Here is a 27,727-nt window from a genome sequence, read left to right on the forward strand (position 1 = left end):
TCCCTTCAGCTCCAATTACCCATTATCTTACCCTGTTTCTAACTCCTGCTGGTCTCTGTTACCAATGATATATTCCAAGCTGATTCTCGAATGTCGGTTCACATCAGTGGGACCTTACAGTATTTGTCCTTTAGTTTTGGGCTAGACTCACTCAGCATAATGTTCTCTAGGTCCATCCATGTTATTACATGCTTCATAAGTTTAGTCTGTCTTAAAGCTGCATAATATTCCATCGTAGGTATACGCCACAGTTTGTTTAGCCACTCGTCTGTTGATGAACATTTTGGCTGTTTCCATCTCTTTGCAATTGTAGATAATGCTGTTATAAACACTGGTGTGCAAATGTCCGTCTGTGTCTTTGCCCTTAAGTCCCTTGAGTAGATACCTAGCAGTGGTATTGCTGGGTCGTAATCCATTCTGCCATTGTATGTCTTTTGATTGGGAAATTCAGTCCATTAACTTTTAGTATTATTACTGTTTGGATAATATTTTCCTCTACCATTTTGGCTTTTGTATTATATATATCATATCTGATTTTCCTTCTTTCTACACTTTACTCCATACCTCTCTCTTCTGTCTTTTCGTATCTGACTCTAGTGCTCCCTTTAGTATTTCTTGCAGAGCTGGTCTCTTGGTCACAAATTCTCTCAGTGACTTTTTGTCTATAAATGTTTTAATTTCTCCTTCATTTTTGAAGGACAGTTTTGCTGGATATAGGAGTCTTGGTTGGCAGTTTTTCTCTTTTAGTAATTTAAATATATCATCCCACTGTCTTCTAGCTTCCATGGTTTCTGCTGAGAAATCTACACATAGTCTTATTGGGTTTCCCTTGTATGTGACAGATTGTTTTTCTCTTGCTGCTTTCAAGATCCTCTCTTTCTCTTTGACCTCTGACATTCTAACTAGTAAGTGTCTTGGAGAACGCCTATTTGGGTCTATTCTCTTTGGGGTGCGCTGCACTTCTTGGATCTGCAAATTTAGGTCTTTCATAAGAGTTGGGAAATTTTCAGTGATAATTTCTTCCATTAGTTTTTCTCCTCCTTTTCCCTTCTCTTCTCCTTCTGGGACACCCACAACACGTATATTTGTGCGCTTCATATTGTCATTCAGTTCCCTGATCCCCTGCTCAAGTTTTTCCATTCTTTTCCCTATAGTTTCTGTTTCTTTTTGGAATTCAGATGTTCCATCCTCCAGTTCACTAATTGTAGCTTCTGTCTCTTTAGATCTACCATTGTAGGTATCCATTGTTTTTTCCATTTTTTCTTCTTTGTCCTTCACTCCCATAAGTTCTGTGATTTGTTTTTTCAGATTTTCTATTTCTTCTTTTTGTTCAGCCCATGTCTTCTTCATGTCCTCCCTCAATTTATTGATTTGGTTTTTGAAGAGTTTTTCCATTTCTGTTCGTATATTCGGCATTAGTTGTCTCAGCTCCTGTATCTCATTTGAACTATTGGTTTGTTCCTTTGACTGGGCCATATCTTCAATTTTCCAAGCGTCATCCATTATTTTCTGCTGGTGTCTGGGCATTTGATCAGATTTCCCTGGGTGTGGGACACAGCTGGTTGAAAGGTTTTTCTGTGAAATCTCTGGGCTCTGTTTTTCTTTTCCTGCCCAGTAGGTGGCGCTCGTGGCGCTCGTCTGTCTGCACGGCAGTCGGCCCGGGTAACCGCGCGTGGAGGTGGGGGTCGCTGGCCGCCGCGGCTTGGGAGAGTGCCGGTCCTAATTGCCCAGCTGGCCCGAAACGCCAAGCGTGACGGGAGGGCCCCGCTATCCAACGTTCCCAGTCAGACCGGGGAGCCACGTGCGTGGAGGGGACCCCAGTCGCCAGCCGCCCCGGCCGGGAAAACGTGCGCCCCTCGGGTATCTCACCGCAGCAGATTCTCCCTGCCCGTTCAGCTGTTCCAGAATGGGGTATGCTGTCTTTTTGGTCTCTGTCGTGACTCCGGGAGCTGTTTCGTATTGTTTCTGTTTCTTTAGTTGCTTTTCTGGAGGAGGAACTAAGACCCGTGCATCTTACTAAGCCGCCATCTTCTCCGGAAGTCAATCTTGTGTATTTCTACTCATCACTTCTCCTTCAGCCCATTTCCTAGACCTTTTTTGAATTTTGATTTTGTGTTCTCATGTAATTTTTTTTCAAAATTCACTGTTTTCAAAATTGCACTATTTGTCAGCCCTTCTTGGTCTTGAAAATAGGTTTATGGGCATTTTACAAAAGGTAATGTTTATTCTCTATTCTAATGAATTTAGGAGTTGCTCCTCTCAAAACAAAATTGACCTCTATCGCATATGTTCCTTGTTGACTCAGAAACAATCCTGTTTTTTTGCTTTCCTGTTTCCTGACCATATCAGCCAGAAGAAGTGACACATTTACTATGAGCCTTGTAAAGTACTGTGTTCCTAAAAAAAATCCTCATTTGTACTCTGTGAAAGCATTAGATGTTGACTTAGGATACTTTAAACTTGCTTTTAGTTTTCTGTGTTATATATAAAAAAAAGCTGTGGAATGTAAAAATGATTGAGTATCCATTGCAGAAAGGAAAAACAATAGACAGTAAAAGTAACTAGAAATGGTTAGATGATGCTACCCTCCCATTTGAAGAGTTTCCCATTCCTGATTCTATATAAGAAAAATTATTATGAACATTTTGAGTATTGAACATTTGTTATGTGCCAGATATTGTTAGGTGCTAGTGGAAAAAAGCCCCTATCCTAAAACAATTGACATAATAATGAGGGAGAAAAGCAATAAAAGAGTAAGAGAATAATTTTGCATAGTGATATGTGCTAAAAAGTAAATAAAACAGTGTAAAGGAATAATAAAATTGGCAGGAATGCCTGTGGGGTGGCTATTTTAGAAATGGTGGTGGGGGGCAAACTTGGCCTTTGAGAAGAGGTCATATTAGAGCTGAATCCCAAGGTGATAAGGAGCAGATCCTAAAAAGATTTAATGTTTTCCCATGTTGAAAGTAAGAGGAAATGTTAAGACCTCGGAGTAGGAATGAGTTTGATATTTGTGAAAATGGCACTGGTATCGCTGGCATTTTGAATGGCATTTTATGTTGAATAGTGCCCCCCTGAAACTCATGTCCGCCTAAGGCTTCAGAATGTGACCTTATTTGGAAGTGGGGAATTTGCAGATGCAGTTAGTCAACCTATAATGAGTTCACACTAGATTAGGGTGGACAATATCTGGTGTCTTTATAAGGAGAGGAGGTGGCACACAGAGACACACACATGAACAACATTACATGATGACAGAGATTAGACTGATGCAGAAAAGCCAAGGCATGTATCAATTGCTGGGTGCCATCACAAGCTGGAAAAAGCAAGGGGGTATTCTTCCCTGGACACTTTAGAGGGAGCATGGCCCTGTTGACACTGCCAACCTTTGGAACAGTGAGAGAATAAATTTCTGTTGTTGTGAGCCAACCAAATTTGTGGTGATTTGTTATGGTAGCCCTAGAAAATTAATACAGGTACTATGACCCTTTTATAGTATAGAGCTGTGCTGTACATTGTGGGACTGTGCTTCTCATTGCAGGGTTACTGCCAGCTCTGGCATTGCTCGCTGTTTTAGTTTCCTAGCTGCTGGAATGCAACAAACCAGAGACGGATTAGCGTTTAATAAAAGGGGATTTATTTTGTTAGCTTTTCAGAGGAAAGGCAGCTAACTTTCCACTGAGGTTCTTTCTTATGTGGGAAGGCTCAGGGTAATCTCTGCTGGCCTTCTCTCCAGGCCTCTGGGTTCCAGCAACTTTCCCAGGGGTGATTCCTTTCTGCATCTCCAAATGCCTGGGCTGAGCTGTGAGTGCTGAGATGAGGTATGCCGAGCTGCTTGGGTTGTGCTGTGTCACACTCTCTCATTTACGCACCAGCCAGTTAAGTCAAATGTCATTCATTACAGCAAGCACGCCTCCTAGCTGACTGAAGATGTAATCAGCAACAGATGAGGTTCACGTACCATTGGCTCATGTCCACAGCAACAGAACTAGGTGCCTTCACCTGGCCAAGTTGACAACTGAATCTATCACATGTTACATGTATTAGTTAGGGTTCTCTAGAGAAACAGATCAACAGGGAACACTGGCAAATATAAAATTTATAAAAGTGTCTCATGTGACCATGGGAACGCAGAGTCCAAAATCCGCAGGGCAGGCTGTGAAGCCGACGATTCCTATGGAAGGTCTGGACAGACTCCACAGGAGAGACTCACCAGCCAAAGCAGGAAGAGCCTGTCTCTTCTGAGTCCTCCATAAAAGATTTCCAGTGATCAGATTAAGCATTACTCATTGCAGAAGACACTCCCCTTGACTGATTACAAATGGAATCAGCTGTGGATGAAGCTGACATGATCATGATTTAATTCTGTGAAATATCCTTATCGTAACAGACAGGCCAGCACTTGTCCAACCAGATAAACAGGTACCACCACTTGGCCAAGTTGACACATGAACCTGACCATGACACTCGCTAAATGCCAGTGGTATCTTCCCTTCCAGGTCATTGTGAATGCAAACAAAACAAAACAAAACAGAAAAAAAGATAACCGCTTCCACACATTCCAAATACCCACTGCAACCCAGGGGGAGCTATTGCGCTTAGTCAAGAACTTTGAGATGGCCAGTGTGGTGGGAATGGAGTGAGTGAGGGGAGATGTGAGAGAGGAGGATGAACAGGTGGGCAGCAACCTGGTCCTTAAGCTCTGGCAAGAAGTCACTGAAGTGATGTGATCTGATGAATATTTTAAAAAGATCACTTAGGCTACTCCATGCAGATTTTGAAGGAGTGAGCTAAATTAGGAGGCTGTTGCCTTAGTATATTTGTAACAGATGATGGTGGCTAGGACTGGGGAAGATTTTATTTGGTAGTGAAAAATCGCTTGATTCAGAATGTTTGTTGAAGGATTTGCTAATTAATTAGAAGTGAGAGACAAAGGAGAGGGAGAAATCAGATGGCTTGTAGGTTTATGAGAAGTTAAGAACTATATAAAGAAATTATATGATAGAGATATAAAAGTGAAGGATAAAACAGTATTTCAGAATTAAGTTTAGGAGATGAAAAATTGAGCAAAGATAACACACTCATTTGGACTTAAAAATTCTTAGGAATCCTAATTTTGATACTTTGTTTAAAAAAAGGATTTAAAAAACGAGTCTGCCAAAACATTTAACATATGGAATGGATTCATGAATTTGTAAGTAAAACAAACATCATTTTTTATTATTATGCTCTGTAATGTAAGTTACTGGACTTAAATTGGCAATACTTTTATCATACGAGTGTGTAGTCATATTTATTAGTTTCCATTGCAAAGTAAAATGTTGTCATTTTTCTTCTTATAACCTCAAGCAACCTAGCTAAATACTCTGTTAACAAGCTGTGAAATCTACCCCATGCAGTTACTAAAATGGATGGCAGTACTTCTTTTTAGCCTGAGAGTTAACTAATTTATAGAAAGCAATGTGTGTGTTCTAGACTAGAGACATGTAAACCAGAGCATAAATGTATCTTTCAGTTGGAATTAAAGTTAAAAATGGGACTGGTAGAAATAACAACTCTCTCCCCTCTATGGTGGAGCTTGGCAAGTGTGTGTTGACTCACTTGTATTACTAGAGGGTATAGTAGTCCCTGAGGTCCCTGGAGGCAAGTGTGCTAGATTGATCAAAGAGCTGTTGTGATTTTAGTCTGCATTAACAGAAAGAGTGTCCAGAATGAGATGATAATTATTGGTTTGTCGACTCCTGGAATATTGTGTTCTAAGTATAACACGTGGCAACACCCAGGGACAAATTGGTGGCAGATTCAGGGTTTAGGATAATTTGAAGATGGACCTTTCATAAAGACTAGGAACTGTGTGAAAATTAGCAGGCCTTCTGAGAAGACATTCCTTTTGGTTAATGGAGATTTTCAAGTAGAAGCCAAAAAGCTACTTGGTAGGAATGTCGAGAAATGAGTCATGTACTTGATGGACTTTGGATTAGCTAATATCTAAATTGCTTTTAGCATCGTGACCCTGACATTAAATGTGCCTGTCTTAATAATACCTTGCAATCAAAATAAAGTCCTGATAATAAATAACATTTATGCAACTCCTGTGGTTTATTTTCTAGTGGCTGCTTAGTTGTTAACTTTTATAGGTGAAATAACCCCATAGTGATGGATGGCAATGCCAGCAAGATTGGCCCCCTCTCCTCTGGAGCAGAGATTGTAAACTCTGCCCTCTGTATAGAATCCAGCCCAGTGTTTCAGAAACACTTGATTTAAGTAGATTCTTTTTTGTGCATGCTATTATTTTTCGCGTGGTCAGGCACCGGGAATTGAACCCGGGTCTTTGGAATGGCAGGCGAGAATTCTGCTGCTGATCCACCATCGCACTGCCCGTGTAGATTCTTTTTTTAAATAGAGTGAGCCACATAAAAATCTGGATTTGGGCGTCTTTCTAAAAATTTCAAGATCTTTCAAAGTCCTTGGCTGACATTTTTGAGTAGCGTCAGAGTGAGCCTTTCTTCTTGAAATGACATGAATCTCTAATTTATCCCAGTCCTCACCTCTCTATCTCAGCCATATCATCTTTATCTTCTATCCATTTCCATCATTTACGTCACCCCTCTCTTCCTTGTTGACATTTGATTTTTGACCCCTGATCTAGATGCTTACATTTTCTTGCCTTCCTCGGGAAGAAATATAAAGAAGAAAGGAAAGAGAACAGTGAATATAAGGGCTGGAGGATGGTGTAGAGCAGTGCAGAGAGCCCTGGACTTGGAAGAAGGGGAGCTAAATTCTGTTCTTAGTTCTAGCTTTTATGTCCTGAAGCCTCAATTTATTCATTAACTGAATAGAAATAGAAAGTAAGACTGGTGTTTATTTTTCAATGAGGCCACATATTCAGGAGCACCTGGCATTTAACGTTGCCTGAAGTACATGTTTAGTTTGATTAGCTGGTATTCTCTATGTTCTTCTGTGAAACCGGAGGGAACCGTATTATTCACAGTTCTGTGACTGTTGACTTGAGTCTCTATTCCCCACCAGATCCTTCAAGGATATAAAGTCTTATTCAGCCTTATAATATCAAATCCTAACTTGTCATTTTGATGATTATATGGATGAGTGAGTAGATTTGAGAGTGGGTTAAGAGAAAAGGAAGTTGACTGTTCATTTCCTTCCTTTCCTCTGATCTTCAGTCTGATCTCATTGTGAACTTTCACTTCTCTGGAGGGGTGTCCATCCAGACTCACCTGAACCACTCTGTGTCCAGCCAGGTTAAGTATTCATAAGAAAGAAGTTAGTTCTTTGCTAAACATATCCCAGTTCATTATATAGGAGCTTTATTCAGGTTTGCTCATGGCCCAAGAAATAGATATTAATGCCTAGAGTTCAAGGACTGTTTTGATTTATTATGTCTCTGGTTTTCACCGAATATTTGGTTTCTTAAAAAGTTATTCATTTTATTAATACATTTTTCCTCTTTTGTGACCTGAATGTTTATTGTAGTAATTCATTGCTCAGATATACATTTTTTCCAGATTTTCTAAGAAAGAAAAAGTCCTAGCCGAAAAAAAGAGAACAAGGTAATGTATTTGGTGGTACCTGTTCTACCTGGAGCTTCTGACCTGATTATCTGACATCTTTAAACCTGTGGTGCTTAATGTCAGCATATACAGCCAATGTTACTTTTTGCTCCTATTACAATATTTATTTGGTCTATTTGATGAAATGGTCTCTTTTGTATGTTTCCTAGCAGTATGCTTTTAGAAAGTGCCCAAACCTAATCAGGAGACTTGTTTTTAATTCAGATTTCCTATTTGCTGGCTATTAACCAAGACCAAAACTTTTAACCTGTAAAAATAGGTAATGTGTCTACACTACCTACCTCATGATGGTTACTGTGCTAAAAATTTATTGTGCCTTATCTCTTTTAAAATTTTTAGGAGCCTATGAAGTATTTTTATTATTATTTCCAACTTGTAGTTGAGAAAACAGGCACAGATAGTTTAGATGACTTATCTAATTAGTGGTAGAACTAAGATTGAAATCAGGCAGTATTGCTTCAAAACTTTTATTTTTAATGTAGTAACAAGAGTCCTGTAATGGACAAAGTAATAGTGTGGATTTACATCATGCTGGTTATGTTCCAAGCAGTTCTTCAAGTGCTTTACATATATTATTAACTCATTCAGACTCCCTGAGCTGCAATCTCTTAGTTCATAAAGTTATTATGAGTATTAAATGAGAATATGTGTGTGTACTTTTTAATATATACGTTAAAACTTTACTAGAAATTGTAAATTATCTCTAAATTACTAATCAGTTATTAGATATCATTATTGGACGACCAACACAAGTGGAGGATTTTGTCACTTTGATTAATTCATATTCTTTTAAAATGACCAGGACGGTAGCGTTTGCAGCATGTAGAAAAAACTTCATGTGTATTAATTTCATAAATCACCTTGATAGTAATAGCTTGGTCCTTCTTTAGTAAGTTTAAGTTTCAATTTTCTCTTAAACTCTGACAGTATAGACTTTACTGTGTTATTATTTACCAGCTGTGTAAGACTTCATAATTTGAAGGGCTAATTATCTGTTTTGTGCCTTAGTCCATCTGGTTGCTATGATGATAACTTTAAAAACTTTCACCCACCTTTGCTGCTGAATTAAGTTTCAGTGTGTTATCCCTTTGTTTTAGGTCATGTTTTCGTACATGGACTCACTCTGTTTCTGTAAATGTGTGTTTTTTATTTTCTCTGAGAATATTCAAGGAAGTGGTTTTATGAACCCCACCCCAACCCTTTTGGTGTGTGTGTGTATGTGCATGCAGCATGATTTAAAAAAATCCAAAGCCCTTAAATTAAATCAGAATTTAATCTATGTATCTAAACTAGGTGATAAATGCCTTCTGAAATTTTTCCTAAGCCTTACGTGTAGTCAATGCTCAATAAATACTTGCTGATTGAATCACAAATTAAGGATAACTTTTGGAATAGCATATGGTGGGCTATTACACAGGATTAAAAAAAATACTGGTAATGGAAAACTTGTTGGCGTGTATCAGTTTTCATATTTTTCTTGAAGGTCTTATACCAAACAAAATACAGCAGGACCATCTGTCCCTGGTACCTTGGACAGATCTCAGCACCCCGCCATTTGAATGCTCCTGTCTTTGCAGTGGTCTCCCTTGCTGAGCTGTAATTAAGTTGGCCCGTGGGAGTCCCTGTATTGAAGGGGTCCTGTCCCTGCTGGATAAGTACCACTGCCTTTGTGTTACATGCCATATTATTGTGGAGTGGATAATTTTTTATCCTGTGTGGGTCTTGATTTAACAGCAGGGAACTCTGGGCTTCTTCCAAGAAACACCACATTTCTCTAAAAATAAATGGTGAATGAATTCTTTTTCAAGGTGATGAAAACCTATTAAATAAAAGCTTTTCTTTTTTTTATGTTTGAAACAATACTAAATATTTATAATTATATTCCCAGTGAATTCCTTGTTTAACTGGCCTCCTTTGCTCTGGCAAAGATGATTTTATTTCCCATGGAAGTAAAATTTTATGAAATTGTAAATTAAAAAATGAAAAATGCTCTTTCTTATACAACATCTTTATGAGGTTTGCATTGTGATCCAAGGAAAGAAAGATATGCTGGTTTGAAACAGTTATGTACCCCAGAAAAGCCATGTTCTTTTAATCCTAATCCAACCTTGTAGGAGCAGTCAAATTCTTTTAGTCCAGATCCAATACTGTAGGGTAGGACTTCTTGATTAGGTTGTTTCATGGGGATCTGACACACCCAGTTGTGGGTATGACCCTTTGAGTAGATGGAGAAGTAACTCTGCCCAGTCAAGATGGGTCTTAATTAATTTACTGGAGTCCTAGAAGAGCCAACATAAGGAAACATCTTAGAGAAAGCCCGCCACAGACATTTGGGGTTACTTGGCATGGCGACACAGATGCTTGGACAGCCATTAGAAACCAGAGCCCAACAGACATCACCATATGCCTTCCCATGACATGCTAAGCAAGCCAGAACCTGGAGAGAGTTGATACAGAGAAGCTAAGTGAGGGTACCCAGATACTTGGAGAGGAAGCCACTAGAATCAGAAGCATAAAGCAACGTACCAGGAGCAAGGACCTCAGATGCTAGCCACATGTCTTCCCAACTGAGAGAAACCCTGGACACCATTCAACCTTTCTTCAGAGTCAAGGTATCTGTCTCTGTATGTCTTAGTTTGGACATTTATATGACCTTAGAACTATAGACTTGTAACTGAATAAATCCCCTTTATAAAAGTTGATCCATTTCTAGTATATTGCATTCTGGCAGCATTAGCAAACCAGAACAAAAAAGTATAAATAAGATTGTTATAATAGGATTTGAAGATCGTTTATTCATTCTTTCTCTTATTCTTACCTTCAGAAAGCCTTGTGTTTCTTTCTCTAGTCAAATCTTCCTCTTCTCATCAATTCACCCCCCTGCCTTTGCCAAACATTGTACCTATCTGTCTGGTACCATCATTCTCCATAGTAAACAAATTTTCCTGCATCTTAATCTCTTCCAAGAATATTTTTTCTTTGACTTAATTTACTCTGCAACCGTCTGTAGATGATAACTGTTCATTCTCTCTCTTCCATGCTGCATGAATCTAAGAACCCAGAAACAGTGGCATATTCTTGTTTTTCCTTCTGTCATGCATTGTCTGTACTTTGCTGTACACAACTGAATAATTCAGTGAGAATGAGCAGACTCTAGGAAAAAACTAAGGTGGGGGGTACTTCTTCACTGGGCAGTTTTGTCAGCAAATATTTATGTGGTGTAATGATTTCACATCTTTAAACAACCTTGTAACTGTATTCGTAAGCTCTCAATTCTGACTATTTGGCTGAGTATAAGGCAGCTTCAAGAATGATAATGTAAGTTTTTTTTTAATTTAATTATAATTAAAAAAATTTTTTGTGTGTTCAGAAATAATATCATTCCATTTCTAAGATGTGTAATTTCACTGTGAAATTTCTGATAAATCAAGTCAAAATGGGCCTTAGGAGTTTTCCAATAAGTATTTCATGACACTCTCATTTCTTACTTGAAATCAGCTCAGGTCTTTTGAAATATGTTATCGCTCCCAGAATGTATTGTAGGGAACAATATATGAATTAGACATGTAAATTTTTTAAAATGTCACAATTTTTTTGTGATCTCATGTATACAAAGGAGATGAAAAACTGCTGTTTTTTTTTTTTTTCAAAAATTCTTGCTTATTGGGTAGGTAAGACATGACATACTATATTATTTTTAAAAGTTAAATTATTAATAACATTAAAACATTTTTGTTCATGCTGTTTAACTATTTAAAATTCCCCTTCTGCAGATTGTTTTTGGTCTGCGTGTCCTTGCCTTCTTATCCAATTGCACAACAATGCCTCCATTAAGAGTGCCGGTTGGTGCGATGGTGGCTCAGTGGCAGAATTCTCTCCTGCCATGCTGGAGATCCAGGTTCGGTTCCCAGTACCTGCCCATGCAAAAAAAAAAAGAAAGAAAAATGCCATTGTTTAAGAGGATCTTTTATTTGCTGACCAGACTACTTACTTGATTATATATTTATAAGAAGTGTAACTACAAATAAAAAACAAATTATTGGGTGTTAGTTTTGTGGGTGAAAATGATTTTATCCCTAAATTTCTTGTTCTTGTGTTCACATTACATACTTAGATGTGTATAATTTTGGCATATAAGGAAGCAGAAAAATTAAAAGTAAAAAAAAAAGAGCACTAATAATTGCATGAACAACATGGTATATACCAGAGGAAATATGACACCTTAAACTCAGTGATTGGGAACTCATAATTTTTCAGTGTATTGAAATGTGCTTTATAATGTATGTGTTGCCTTGACCCATAAAGGAAAACAGGTTGTTGAACTTCACACTGGTTTTCTCTAATTCTGTAAAAAATCTCTCAAATTAAAAGCCTTTGTTACCTTTCAGGGAGATAAAAGTTTAGAACCATGTCTTTGTTTTGCTTCAGTTCCTTTGGCCAAGTGGTCATCTTGTCTGGGCCTTTGGCTTTCCTTCTGTGAACATAAGGTGCTCCATCTGCCACTTTGAAGTGAGGACTTATCATTCAGACAAGAAATCATTCCCATGTCATGCTCCTGTTTTATAAGAATTATGAAAATGAAATTATTCAGGATCGTACTACCTTGTTTGTAACTTATTCAGAATTCATATTTCTAATTTATTTTTGTCCTAATATTTGCCTTTGACCAATTTGTTGCAATTTTTTTATTAAGCTAAAATGTATGAAAAAATACAGTAAAAACTAAATCCACTATTTGTAATGTTCAATAAGAAATCTGATGTAGAGGCCCTTCCTTCAGACAAACTTTTTTTTTTTTAAACATTTTTAAAATTGTGAAATATAACATATGCAGAAAAGTGATAAATTTCAAAGTACTTCTTACTAAGAAGTTATAGAACAAGCTTCAAGGTATAGTATTGGTTACAGTTCCACAATTTCAGGTATTTCCTTTTAGCTACTCTAATACAGTGGAGACTAGAGAGAAATATCAGTGTAATGATTCAAGTCATACTCATTTGTTAAATCCAGTCTTCTCTCTTACAGCTCCTCCATCTCACTTGATCTTTCCCTTAGTCTTTGGAGATATTTGAGCAATGCCCAGTCTAACTTCTTCATGTTGAGAAGGGGTGTTGACATTATGGGGTAGGGGGATGCAACTTGTTGATATCTTGGAGGACTGGTGACTCTCTAGGTTTCAGGGCTTATCTGGCATAGGAACAATCTGGAGATTTTAGGTATCTGAAAAATAAACTGAGTGAAACTATTATAGAATCTTAGATAAAGCCCTGGGTATTTAGGGTCTTTAGGAATACTGTTGGTTGGGCCTTGGCCTACCATGGCAATTTATAATATTTAGCTGAAGCTTACATAAGTGTAATCTCCAGAATGACTTCTTGACTCCATTTGAAATTTCTCAGCCATTGAAACCTTATTTTATTACATTTCTTTTACCACTTTTGGTCAAGAAGGCATTGTCAATCCCAAGATGCCAAAGGCCAGGCTCATTCCTGGGAGTCATGTCCCATGTAGGCAGGAGGGTAATGAGTTTATGTGCAGAATTGGCTTAGAGAGAGATGCCACATCTGAGCAACAAAAGAGGTTCTTTGGAAGTGACTCTTGGGCATAATTATAGGTAGGCTTAGCTTCCCTGTTTCACAAATGACTTTCTTAAGAGCAAGCCTCAACACTGAGGCCTTAGCCTATTAACTTGATAGTCCCTAATGTTTGAGAGGAATTTCCTAGGTAGGGAAGTTTTAATTCTTCCATTTTTTACTCCAATCCTTAAGGGACTTTGCAAATCCTTTTTTTATCTGAAATGTATCAGGGTATTACATTAAGCCATGCAGAATTTCAAGATCTCATTCCCTATTTTAGATCTATATATTTAGGTTGTTTACATGGACTGGCCAGACAGGCTAAGTTAGATTCTCTAAGTGCTAGAGAAAAATTAAATTTTCAATAAAATAAACTTCTCTTCCTTTGGTCTCATGCAGAAGGTGAAATTTTGGAATATAGACACTATCATTCTTTTTTTTTTTTTTTTTACAGTTTTTTTTATTAATTAAAAAAAATTAACAAACAAAACATTTAGAAAGACACTATCATTCTTTACCTTGTATTCTGATTTATCTTATCTGTCTATACCCTGTATTCTGATTTATTTACCAGATCAGCTTTGTTCATATCTCTCATTGAAGTCTGATCCCCTTTTCGGCTTAACAGTTGCTACATGGAGCAGACAGACTGTTTAATAGCACTTACCATAGGATCCTATGAATACTGGTTTTCCTGCCTTTGCTTCCCATTTTTTGTTAAGATTCACCAGTCAGCTACCCTTGTCTTACTTGTCTTACTTGTCTTTCTCGCTCCTGGGGCCTTCCTAACACATGGTAGGTGATCAAAAAATGCTTGTTAAGTGTCTAAGTTTAATCATAGTTTAATTAAAAGAAAAATAGGTATAAATCTCACCAATCCTCTTCATTTGACTTAACAAAAAAGATGACAGTGAATTCCTTTTAAATGGGGAAGAAAAATTATAACGAGAAGCAGAAGACTTTTCATTTTGTTCAGCCTGACCATCAATTCTTTCTCAGGGCCACCAAGGTCAGGAACACGGCTGTGGGCAAGAATGAACAGCTTAGACTTCGAGATTACATATTGGGATGAATCATATAAAAATGCAATTTTTGTAGGTTAGAAATGATAGAATATTGCAGTCCCACGTGGTTTAACCTAATATAATAAGCAAAAAGAAGGTGTTAAGTGTGAGGACTTAAAATCTTATCCAATTTGAGAACCTTTATTATTTTAGAATAATTGACATACAAAAAAAATGAAAGCAAAATGATTTAAAATGGGGACCAAAACTTCATAGTAAATAGTGAGAAAAAAGAGGATCGGTTAGAACTCTTTACTGAAATAAGTAAACATATAAAAACATATTCTTTAAATTAACGGTAAGTAGTTGTTGTTACCTATGACATATATATTTTTTCTCTACAAAAGGCACCTTACGAGATTTTGCTTCACATCTGAACTCTTGCAACATTTCTATGAAGAGAACCTAAGCCTTATTTGAAGGCTTCATTAATTTTTCCAAAGCTTTAAAAAGTACTTTGTAATAAAAATTATTCTCTTGTTAAGCATCTGAAATACAAACAAGCTTTCTTATTTCTTTTATTCAATTGTTAACAGTTTAATGCTGCCAGATTCTTATTTCTTTGTGACTTGGTTATTGAAAGACTTCTTTTGTGGGCCTGTTCTAGATTGCCAGCTGCCAGAATGCAATATACCAGAAATGGAATGGCTTTTAAACAGGGGAATTTAATGAGTTGCTAGTTTACAGTTCTAAGGCCAAGAAAATGTCCCAATTAAAGCAAGTCTATAGAAATGTCCAATCAAAGGCATCCAGGGAAAGATACCTTGGTTCAAAAAGGCCAGTGAACTTCAGGGTTTCTGTCTCAAGTGGAAGGGCACATGACGAACAGTCAGAGTTTTTCTTTCATCTGGAAGAGCACATGGTGAACACGGTCAGGGTTCCTCTCTCTGGAAGGGCATGTGGCGAACACAGCATCATCTGCTAGCTTCTTCTCCTGGCTTCCTGTTTCATGAAGCTCCCCCTGAGGCATTTTCCTTCTTTATCTCCAAAGGGCGCTGGCTCGTGGACTCTGCTTCGTGGTGCTGCACCATTTTCTGCTCTGTCCGAATCTCCAATCTCCAAAATGTTTCCTCTTTTATGGGACTTCAGAAACTAATCAAGACTCACCCGAATGGGTGGAGACATGTTGTTGCCTAATCCAGTTTAACAACCACTCTTGATTAAATCACACTTCCAGGGAGATGATCTGATTACATTTCCAAACATACAGTATGGAATAGGGATTATTCTACCTTTATGAAATGGGATTTTGATTAAAACATGCCTTTTCTAGGGGACATACATCCTTTCAAACCAGCACAGGGTTTTATGAAATCTTGCAAGTGGCATGATTTGAAATTTCACTGTGCATTTGATTTACATGGTGTTTACTGAGTACACGGGTAGCACTCCATGAGACTTAAATAGGGAGATACTAATTCTATAGGCTGTTAAATAGTTTTCCCTGCTCAATCCACAACCTTATTCCACTTTATTTTTCTTCATGACACTTGTTACCTCCTGATTACTTTTTTTTTTTGTCTTTTTTTCTGTCTCCTTTCAGTAAAATAAAAGTTACAAAAGAGAAGGGAATTTGTTTTGTCCATGGCTGTTTCCCCAACATCAGAATGGTGCCTGGCACAGAGGAGACAGTAAATATTTGCGGAATAATTGAATGAGAAAGAAAGACTCTAGAAAAATGCTAGGAATGAAGATTTATTCCATAAGTGGGCAGTTCAGGAACAAATATTTTCATGGTATGATTTTTCTTTTTTGTGTAATCCTTATAACTAGAAGGACTCAGATAATTGAATGCTTGGATAATGAGTATCACAGTTGAAAAGTTCAGAAAGAAGAATAATTCATTCAGATAGCAAGCACTAAAAATATTCCTCTCAGCAAAATATAGCAAGAGGAACATTGGATTGAGATCCAAGTTCAAGCTTTGATTTGGTCACTTGCAGCAGAATGTTTTGAAGGGGACATTTAGAGAAAGTACAAGTAAATATAAAAGCACTTACGGTGAGTCACGGATGGGGCGAGAGTCAGCCGTGAGTGAGGTGGGGTCCATTATGGAAGGGGTGAGTCTAGGTTGGGGTACAGGCTGATAATGGGCTGCTCAGTTATAAAAATATTGCTATGCCAAAACGTTCTCCCTTGGCTAATTTCCATGCATTTTGGGGGGGCAGGGTGCATGGTCTGGGAATCAAACCTTGGTTTTCCCCATGGAGGACGAACATTCTACCGCTGAACCACCTGTGCACCCCCATACATTCTTTAAATATTTTTTTAATTGTATGATATAACATATATACAAAGCAAAGAAAAAAGCAATAATTTTGAGAGCATTCTTCAACAAGTAGTTGCAGGGCAGAGCCCCATGCATTAGAGTTCAGTTCAGATATTCCTCCTCAGAGGAGTCTTCCCTGATCTTTTATTTGCCACACTCCCTCATTAATCATTCATGAAGTTTCGAGGACTTTGAACATTTTGTAGTGCTTAATGCAAGTGTGATTTAGTGATTGTAAAATCATCTGTTCAAGCCTACCCCTTTGGATACAGAAAGACCCTGTCTACTTTGTTTGCTGTTCCAACTCCAGTAGCGAGTGCAGTGTTGGGCACAGAGTGGCACTCCAGGATCTATTTTGTCAAGTGAATTAACAGTTGCATCTAGTAGCCTGTGCCAGGTCTGGCCCATGTGGCCCTATGTTCCCAGAACCACACACCTTGCACACTGTGTATAGTGACCCTGCCAGTGCTCCACAGGGACCTTGAGATCTGGCTGCAGTTCCTCGCTTGTAAAACAGAGATAGCATTTGTCGTGTGTGCCTAATAAGATTGGGAAGAATGAACTAAAAGCATTTAAAACTATGAGGAGCTAAAAATATGCAAAGAGGTACAAACATCCACAAATCAAATCCTCTTAAAGCATTTATTGCCATTGTAGTAGTGCCATTCTTGTTCATGGTAACAAAGAATAGACTTTGTTTTTAGGTTTGAAGAAAGGCCACTAACCAAAGAAGCCTATGATTCACTTTTCATAGCATTCATTTCCAGGTTACATCATTCTATTTCTATAACATTTATGCTTATTTGCCTGCATAATCTTTTCGTAACATCTAAAATTGTGAAATATATTATGTATATGGAAAAGTTCACACACATGAATGTACAGTCTAAGAAATACTATAAAGCAACCACCCATGTAGCCACACCGAAGTGAAGAGAATAGAATATCGTGAACACCCCAGAACTCCCTGAGTGCCCCTTTATTTTTGCACCTGCCCCTTCTCCTGCCAAGTCATCATTATTCTTTATAAAAAAGACCATTTTAAAATTGTAAAATATAACATATATACAAAAAACCCCAATATATTTCAAAGTACATTATAACAAGTAGTTATAGAACAGATTTCTGAGTTTGATATGGCTTATAGTTCTACAGTTTTGGGTTTTCCCTTGTAGCTGTTTCAAGAATCTGGAGACTTAAAAGAAATATCAATACAACTATCCAGCAATCATACTCATTTGTTAAATCTTCTCTTCTCTGTTATGACTCCTCTTTCTCCTTTGATCCTTCTCCCTATCTTTAGGGGTGTTTGGGCCCTGCCCATTCTAACTTTTTCATGTTGTAAGGGGCTGTTGATAACATGGGATTGGGGATAGAACTTTCTGATGTTCTGGAGAGGCTAGGCCCTGGGTGTCAGACTTATCTGGTCTAGGAACCCATTTGGAGGTTGTAGTTTTCTGGAAAGTAATCACAGTGCATGGAACTTTGTAGAATCTCAGATGAAGCCTTAGGTGTTCTTTAGCTTTCATGGAAATGGTTTTGGTTGGGGTTTGGCAAACTATGGTAAATGGCAATATCTAGCTGAAGCTTGCACAAAAGTAGTCTCCAGAGTAGCCTTTGACCCTGTTTTAACTCTCTCAGTCACTGATATCATTATTCTTAAATTTGTCATAATCACTTTCTTGATTTTCTTTATAGTTTTGCTACATGTGGTTTAGTTTTATCTGTTTTACATGAATGGAATTATGTTGTATATGTTTTTTTCGTGCCTTACTTCTTTTGCTTAACATTTTTTGGTGAGATTCTTCATGTCCTTGCATGCAGCAGATCTTTCATTTGTTAATGTATGGCTCCATTGTATGACTATGCCACAACTTATTATCCACTCTTCAGTGGATGGACTTTGGTATTGCTTTCACTGCTTGGGCTGCTATGAGTAGTGCTGCTGTGAATATTTTGTGCTTAAACTTGGTGCACATGCTCATGAATTTTGGAGTGGAATTGCTGGGCAGCAGGCTGTGCCTATGATCTCAGTGTGTTTTCCAAAGTAATCATACCAATTTATATACCTACTAGCAGTGTATGAGAATTCTCATTCCTCTATCCTCACATCGCTGGGAATCATCAGATTAAGCATTGTGCTAATTTGGTGAGTGTACAGGGGTGTCTTCATTGTGTTAGAATTTGCATTTCCCTGATTACTAATGAGGTTGAATAACTTTTAAAATATTTGTTTGGATTTTCTATTTTATGAAATTCATATCTTTTTTTTTAATTTTAGAGAGGTGTGGGTTTATGGAACAATTATGCATAAAATTAAGGATTCCCATACAACTACCTGTTATTAACACCTTGCATTGGTGTGGTACATTTGTTACAAGTGATGAAAGCACATTTTTATAATTGTACTATTAACTATAGATATAATTTAACTTGTGTTCTCTGATGGTTTAAAACTTTAGCTATTTAAAATATTATGCTGTCTCTTTTAAATTGGTGTATAGGAGTTCTATATAGAGAGTATAGATCCTAGTTCTTTATTATTTTTTACCTGTTGCAAACATCTTTTCTTACCCAGTGGCTTGTCTTTTCACTCTTTTTGTGGTGTCCTTTGCTAAAATTCCCAATTTTAGTGTAATTAAGTTATTGAATTTATCAGTTTTTTTCTTTGTTGTTCATGTATTTCCATGTCGTCTTAAGAAAATTTTCCCTGCTCTGAGGTCTTATATATAATTTTTGTCTTTCACAATTAGTAATTTAATCTGGCATAACTTTAAATATAAATGCATTGTTGTGACCATCTTTGAATCTTATGTAGTTCATTTATCGAGGCTTGAGTTTGTAAGTTATTCTTTCCAAGGTAAATAAATGTCAGTAAAACACAATAAAAAAAAACACACAAAAAAAGCAAAAATTGATATTTTTTTGATAATAACAAAATCTGATATTTCTCCTTTCCTACTCTTGAAAATGTTACCTCTAAAGTATTAAGAAAAGTATAAGAGGTGTAAATCTATAGTGGGTAGAAATGCTAAAGACTCTGGTTTAAACCAGCAAAATACACCTTCTTAGAAATAAGAAATATTTTGTCAAATCCCCTGACTTCATCCAGGCTAAATGAAAAATTGCCAGAAGACATTACAGGTGAAATGAATTCACTTATGTTAACAGCACTTGGTAATTGCTTTCATAAATCAAGACAGGTTATTTTACTATCCACGTGCATGATGATGCCAAAAAAAAATCTATTCTCTACTGAAACCTTTTATATAGCAAGTTAAGCTCTTGTTCCCTTTATAAAGACCAAGGTTCAAATATTAATCCACACTTCTCAGAATTACCTTTCCTCCCTCACCCCTTAACCCCCTCCCCTGCATTAGCAGTTGCCTCAGAGCTCAGAGTTCTCTTCTTTTATATTCAAATGTCAGATCATCCATTTACCTTGATGGACATTAGTATGAGTGGAAGCAAGTGCCACTAGCTGTTATCTTGGAAGACCTGTTTTCTTGAATGCAATACTCTTTTCAGTTTTTGTCAGTGTTTTAATCATTACCACTCTGCCATATTATTTCTGCATATTTTAGCACTTAGTACTGGATTCATACAGATTCATGGTTTTTGCTTCTGAGGAAGGGAGAAACAAAGTAAAAGAGCCATAATGCTACATTTGCGCATTCTGTACACCCGGGGAAGCACCACTGAAATCATGAGGCGCACAATGGACACAAGATGATAATCATGGATCTGACGAAGAATGGAAGTGGAAGAGGCCACATAGAAGTGCAAAGTAGGAGGGACGAAAGGCTTTAACTTTGCTATCCCAAATCTCATTTTTCTTTTGACAGTGATTTATTGAGTGCCACTTAAGGATCAGTTTCGGGATTAAGTCCAATTTATTACAAAGAAAATCCTGAAAATCTTAAGTAGCTTCTGGTCTTGGAAGAGGAATGGAGGAAATAATTATAATACATTTTTATAATACGTGGTAATATACAGAATGTATTGGCAACATAGAGAGCCAGTTTTGACTTTACACAGAGAAAGCAGTTTTTGTGCTGAATTTTAGAGGATCAGGTTGACAAAATTTGTTGATCCGTTGGATTTCAGGGGTTAGAAAAAGAACCTTTTGTTTTAAAGGCTGGAGTGAATATTATTTCTGTAACTGTAGGGTCTTAAGGAGAAAGGCTTAGGACAAAGCACCAGAAGAAGCAGATTTCTGTTTTCCCTATATATGTCATGACAGTTCATTTACCAACACAAACAAGCATCCTTGTACGTAAATAATTCATATTAATATTTGCCTTAATCTCGTTTGAGTTGCCAGCTTTTAGTGATAGAGATTTGTGAGTCAACGTCTCCTTCAGAGGGTAGAATGCTTTTAAAGAAGTTCCTTTCCCTTGGTTCTTCTTTTCAAGTCCAAAGATCTTGATTAGACTTACTTCCCTGTCCCATACCTTCCTGATCAATTGATGTCCAGAAATTTGATATCAGAGGCACTTTTAGGCTGGTTTAATCTTTGGAAGGGGACTTTAAAAATAATAAATGGCCCTCAAAGCCAGTTTAACTTTGCTGAGGTGAAAATCACTGTCATATTCAGGGACTTTCACCTAGTGAGGTAGAGAAATTTCTGGCCAAATGATAAGCTGAAGACTCAACAGATAAGCTGAGAAAGTTTTAACCGTTCTACTGACATTTTTTTTTGTTTGTGTGGTGGTGGAGACTAGTATTGTCTGTTGGCATTCTGTAGGTCTATTTTGATCTTAATAGACAAATCATATTAGAATTCACTTGTGTTATTGGCCAATTAGGTATTAGTAACCATGATCCAGCTAATGTTTATTGAGTATCTACTATACATGTGAGGCGCTATTCTTAGGTGCTAGGGATACAAAAATGAGTGAAATAGGCATGGGTCCTGAACTCAGAGAACTTAGAATTTAGTGTGGAAAATGGAATTAATCAAATTTCCATGTTGATAATTATAAAATATATACATACATATAGCGGCTCTCTCATAACTGATTTATTCTCTCACTTTTCTTCCTTATACCATCAGCATATATTAACAGTTATTTCCAAAGTTTGTTTAGCAGCCAACCTCACAGTTTTCTTTTGCACGTTATTCTTTTTTTTTTTTTTGTATGCTGTACGGCGGGGTAACATTTCATAATTTTTCCATGTGAGTATCCCATTATTGCAGCGCCATTTATTGAATTTTTGTTTGTTTGTTTTGCTTGTTTGTTTGGTTTTTGGGAAGTACATGGACCCGGGATCAAACCTGGGTCTCCCACATAGTAGGTGAGAATTCTACCACTGAACTACCCTTGTATCCCTTACACATTATTCTTAATTACTGTTACATCAGTCACTATTTTACATTGGTGCCTCCCATCCATGATGGTTTCCTGATTTTCATTTGGGAAAGGCTGATCAGTTGTTGTTATCCAAAATAGAGAATGCGGAGAAAAGGTTTGAGATTTTTCTCAATTGTGTTTTGAACAGGTGGAGTTTAAGGGACTTGTAAGAGGTTGGGATGGAGACACTGAGTAGTCAGGTGCAAATACAGTTCTGAATCTTAGGACTAACTAGTGAAAAAAAGCAAGCAAATTTGCAACAAAGAACCATTAATATGGGTCTGGGTCTGGTTGTGTGTTTTCTTTGGTTTCAAATAATTTTATGTAGGTAGTTCTTGAAGTTGGATGAGTAAATGAGATTAAAGTATAGGAAGAAAGGAGAAGGGCTACGGATATCTGCGGTATCAGCATTTTGGGACAGCAGAAGAAAAGGTTGCTGTGCTGGTTTGAAAGGATTTATGTACCCTAAAAAAAGCAATTTTTAATCCTAAGAAGTCTTGTGAGAGCAATGGTTTCTTCTAATCCCTATTCGGTACTGTATGTTGGGAACTTTAATTAGATTATGGAGTCCATAATTAGATATAGTCCATGGAAGTGTGACTCAATCAAGAGTAGGTATTAAACTTGATTAGATGGAGATGTGACTCCACCCTTTGGAGTGGGTCTTGATTGGTTTACTGGAATCCTATAAAAGAGGAAACATTTTAGAGAAAGTGGGAGATTCTGAGAGAGCAGAGAATGATATAGCCATGAGAAGCCGAGTCCACCAGCAAGTGACCTTTGGAGTTGGAAAAGGAAGACGCCTCCAGGGAACTTTGTGGAGCAGGAGGCCTGGAGAGGAAGCTACCAGATGATGCCCTGTTTGCCGTGTGCCTTTTCACCTGAGAAAGAAACCCAGAACTTCATTGGCCTTCTTGAATCAAGGTATCCTTCCCTGGATGCCTGAGATTGGACATTTTTATAGCCTTGCTTTAATTGGGACATTTTCATGGCCTTAAAGTTATAAACTTGTAACTTAATAGAGTCATCTTTCTAAAAGCCACTCTGTTTCTGATATATTGCATTTTGGCAGCTAGCAAAGTAGAACAGGTACCATGAAGAAAGTGAAAAGTTGTAGTAAGAGAGCCAGGAGCGTGGCGCCTGGGAAGCAAACTGGGAAACATTTCATGAACAAGAGAGACCACAACTCAACAGTAAAATATGTGCCAGCCCCAGCCAGTGTGGAGCCAGATTCAGGCTGGACTCAGGTGACACCACTAGTGAGGTTCCTCCTGCCCAGTGGTCAGAGCCTCTGGAGTGTCCCTGGGTGCCAGGGAGTCCTGGGCAGTCGTGGATGACATGAAGACAGAGGAGGAGGATATGACTGTGTAGGCTTTGCAGGTGTACAATTGGGAAAATTTCCAGAACTTCATGCTCAATGATGCCCGACAGGAAGACAGGAAGAGACTAGTAGATCTTCCTCTCTCCTAGGACTGAGGTTGCCACCCTCCCACTTTGTCACCTGGCTGCAGAGTGTCCACAGCCTGTCCAGGGACTGCAGCTGCCTGGACCTGTTCACCAGCCACCAGAACCTGCAGGCCATGGGCTGCCATTCTGGCATCTTTGCCTCCGAGGGGTGCTCCCAAGCCCCTGGACTTGGGAATGGGCATTGTGCTCAAGTTTTCCTCATGTGCCTGTGCAGCTTTGTGCCAGTGATTTGGCCTGGTGGTGAGGCATGCGGAGCGCACATGGCGCTCCTGGTGTGACCTCTAGTTGTTTGAGGGATGGCTCCTCTTCATGGGCCAGCAACTGTTTGAGAGGCTGCAGGGGATGTGTCTGCTGACTGACACACTGGAGCTGATGTTGAGGATGGCCCCCAAGAGAGAGTCCCCAATCTCCTTCCTCCTCAGAAATCTGAACATCCTCAGTATGCTCTATCAAGAAGGTCGTGGACCAAGAGGATGCTTCCCTTTACCGGCACCTAGGGAACCTTCTGTAGCACTGTGTGATGGTCACTGCTGCCAGAGACCCTACTTAGGCATTCCACAACCACATGGTGCACCTCCTGGGGAACTTGCCCTCAAGTGTCCGGATGTTCTGTTCATCCTGGAGCCACAGGTGGATTCCCTCGAGTTCTTGGTAGTGAATGTGTGGATGTGGTCCATGTGTACCTCAGTTTCCTGACCAGATAGACGCTCAAGCTGAAGGACAGCATGGTGCCCGTGCTAAGCATATTGAGAGTGTGCTCCCCTCCTCCCCTCCAGGAAGTGCCTGAAGGCCCAGGTGCTGTCCCCACTGTGGAATGTGAGAACCTGGCTGGAGGTGGGGACCCTTTACTGAGCAAGGTGGTCTGCCTCATGACTCACCTGGACAAGACTATCAAGAGGGTAGTGGCTGAGTACCTGGTTCCTGTTCGTTCTGTGCTCAGATAGTGCCTGCCTCATTAGGTACATGGACTGTGGGAACTCTTCTGGCCTGCTGGCTACGTGAGGTCTCGTGGAGGGGGCTGGATGAGGATAGTACTCAGAAGGCAAGGCCAAGGACACAGAAGTACAAGAAAGCCAGGACCAGCATAAACCTGGTGGCCAGTTGGGTGGAAGAGTCTGCCCAACCCCGTGGAGGGCATGTCCAAAGAGCAGAAGGAACATGTGGCATTGAAGCTAGAAAACATGTTTGACAAGCTCTCCAGGTACCGAGTCAAACCAGCCTACGGGCATGAGTACCCCAGGGTCACTTCAAGTCTCTACAGGAGCCCCAGTGCAGACCATGGAGGGTTAGCTCTCCTTAGACCCAAACTGGGACTGTGCCCTCCTGTCAGAACTGGGGCTGTGTGGTAGTTAGATTCAGTCGTCAACTTGTCCAGGTGAAGGCACCTAGTTCTGTTGCTGTGGCCATGAGCCAGTGGTACATGAACCTCATCTGTTGCTGATTTACATCTGGAGTCGACTAGGAGGCGTGCCTGCTGCAATGAATGATGTTTGACTTAATTGGCTAGTGCTTAAATGAGAAAGCAAAATGTAACGCAGCTCAGTATACCTCATCTCCGCACTTGCAGCGCAGTCCAGGGCCTTGGAGATGCAGAAAGAAATCACCCCTGGGAAAGTTGTTGGAACCCAGAGGCCTGTGGAGAAGGTCAGCAGAGATCACCCTGTGCCTTCCCACATAAGAAAGTACCTCAGTCAAAGTTAGCTGCTTTCCTCTCAAGAACGAATGAAATAAATCCCCTTTTATTAAAAGCAAATCTGTCTCTGGTGTGTTGCATTTCAACAGCTAGCAAACTAGAACAGCCTGCTTTCAGAGATGTCCTTGGAACCACAGCCTGGGGAAGGATTGGCCCACCCACCACACAGCTCTGTACCCACTCTCCAGCTCGGAGACCTTTTCTCTTTATCCCTAAAGTTCTGATCATTATTTGCCTCTGGTCCAGATTCTTATCTCTAGGACTGAGGTGCTTATCCGACTATAAGGGAACTTAGCCTTGATTTCTACAAATGGAGTAGTTTCCTGTGTGCCAGGAGGAACATGTGAGAAGTCTCTGTCTATGGGGCAGAGTGGGTGCAGAGATATGATCCCAACTGTAGTTGGTGAGCAATCTGGAATACTCTTCCCTGGAGTTGGGGCAAGTGCTGCATTTCACAAAGGGAAAGAACCCGTTAGAACTTTATATATGACCATGCTGTGTCAGAGACACAGTTTCCCAAGGTGTGCTTGGGAAAGGTATTCTTTCTCATTGGGTGCATGGCTGGCAGCCCCTACATATACCTTGTCCCTGCTGGTCTGCCATTGTCTCTACAGTGACTGAGTTCTCACCTGTTGTGACGTCTTTCCACTGGCTTAATCCTTAAAAATTTATATGAAGGAAAATATTCTTCATGAAACCATAAATCAGGGCTTCTGTAGTACATGGCAAATTGCCCCCAGAAACATCATCCTAGAATAAAGAAGTTTCAAGCAAAAACAAAACAAAACAAAACAAAACAAAAAACCAGAGACTTGAATAGACATTTCTCCAAAGAAGATATACAGATGGCCAAAAAGCATGTGAAAAGATGCTTAGCATCATTACCTGTTAGGGAAATGCAAATCAAGACCAAAATGAGATACCACTTCATACAAGAATAGCTATTACTAAAAAAAAGAAAATAAAAGAATATACTGACAAGAATGCAGAGAAATAGGAACCCTTATTCATTCTTGGTGGGAGTGTGAAGTGGTGCTGCTGTTGTGGAAAATAGTTTGGTGATTCCTCAGAAAGTTAAGTATTGAATTACCACATGACCTGACAAACCCTTTCTTAGGTTTATAAGCAGGAGAATTAAAAGCAGAGACTTGACAAATATTTGTATACCAACCAATGTTTATAGTAGCATTATTCATAATAGCCGAAGGGTAGAAGCAACTCAAGTGTCCTTCAGTGGAGAATGGATGAATGGATATACACAATATGGTATGTACATACAATGGGATATCATTCAACTGTAAAAAGGCATAAGTTTTGATGCATACTACAACTTGGATTAACTTTGAGGACATCAAATTGAATGAAATAAGTCAGATCCAAAAGGTCAAATGGTATATGATCCCATTTATCTGAAATAACTAGAATATGTAACTTCACGGACTACGCAGTACATTACAGGCTACCAGGAGTAGGGGTGGGGTTTGAAGAGTTATTGCTTAATTGGTGCAAAGTTTCTTTTGGGGTGATGGAAAAATTTTGGTGATGGATAGTGGTGTTGGTAGTACAACATGTGAATGCATTTAACACCACTGAATTGTATACTTGAAAGTAGTTAAAATGAGAAATTTTTGTTTTGTATATGATACCATAAAAGTAAAAACTGTCCAACTCAGAGTGAATCCTAATGTGAACTAGGGGCTTCCATTAACATAATATTAGTTCATCAATTGTGTCAAAGGTACCACACTAATGCAAAATGTTAATAATGGTAAAATTATTTTAGTGCGGTGTGCATGGGGGTCCAAGGGAACTCTGTACTTTCTGTGTAAGTTTCTATATACCAACAACTGCTCTAAAAAATAAAGTACATAAAATAAATGCTATAATTATAATTATAATTTTAAAAAAGAATAAAAGAGACAAATATTGTCCAGAGGCCAAGTAACATCAGGGCTGTAAAGGAGCTGCTGGATTGAGAGGTTCACAGGAACAAAAGCAGAAAATTCTGAATTCTAAAATCCACAGATCTCATTTCATTGAAAGGATATTTGGGTGGTAGTTTCATTTTGTTTTGCTTTCCCTTGGCTACCATTTTATATATCTGATTCGTTATTGAACCATTAAAATTCTTACTTATTGTTATTTAAGATTTACCATTTGAGTGTAAATGATTTGTGACTAGAATCATCCAAGTTCATTATTCATCTGACTGCTCATTCTGTTTTTTGTTCTTTAACATCTGCTTTAGGAATACTGTCTCTTCAGTCTTTATGGGGATGAATTTAATTTTTTTCATGTTTTCTAAAAATGTGAATAAGTACCCAGTATTTAGCTAGTGTGGGCAGTAAGTAAATGCATGCGAAAATGAAGTGCCTGCTACATGTGTTGAAGTAAGGAATAATAAATACTTAAAGGTTTAGAGTAGAAAAGGAGAATCTCAAAGAGACAGAATGGCTCCAGATCAGCGTAAGTGACGATAATCTTAAGAAAAACGTTACTACCTGTATATCAGGACTACAGCAATCAGAAGGGGATTGCTTAAAGAGGGAAGCAGAGAATAAGAGAATCTGAGACACAGATGTTGGATGTGTCCATCCAAGCACTTAGCAGGGGTGGGTACCCTGCCTGGCCTCTGTGGTGGTTACTTTTCCTGACAAGATTAAAATGTGGAGACAGATGTAGTAGGTTTTCAAGGCTCGATGCAGTTGTATTCTA

The 27,727-nt window shown here is 38.6% G+C and overlaps 1 protein-coding gene and 1 pseudogene across 6 annotated transcripts in view; both read left to right on the top strand.

Annotated features, from left to right (window-relative positions):
- BICD1 (BICD cargo adaptor 1) overlaps positions 1-27,727 on the top strand; it is a 280,766-nt gene that overhangs the window by 22,168 nt on the left and 230,871 nt on the right. The gene's annotated exons all lie outside the window — the stretch shown is intronic.
- On the top strand, positions 21,632-24,856 carry LOC143691658 (chaperone Ric-8A pseudogene; annotated as a pseudogene).

The sequence above is a fragment of the Tamandua tetradactyla genome, chromosome 7, assembly GCF_023851605.1.
Source record: "Tamandua tetradactyla isolate mTamTet1 chromosome 7, mTamTet1.pri, whole genome shotgun sequence".
NCBI lineage: Eukaryota > Metazoa > Chordata > Mammalia > Pilosa > Myrmecophagidae > Tamandua > Tamandua tetradactyla.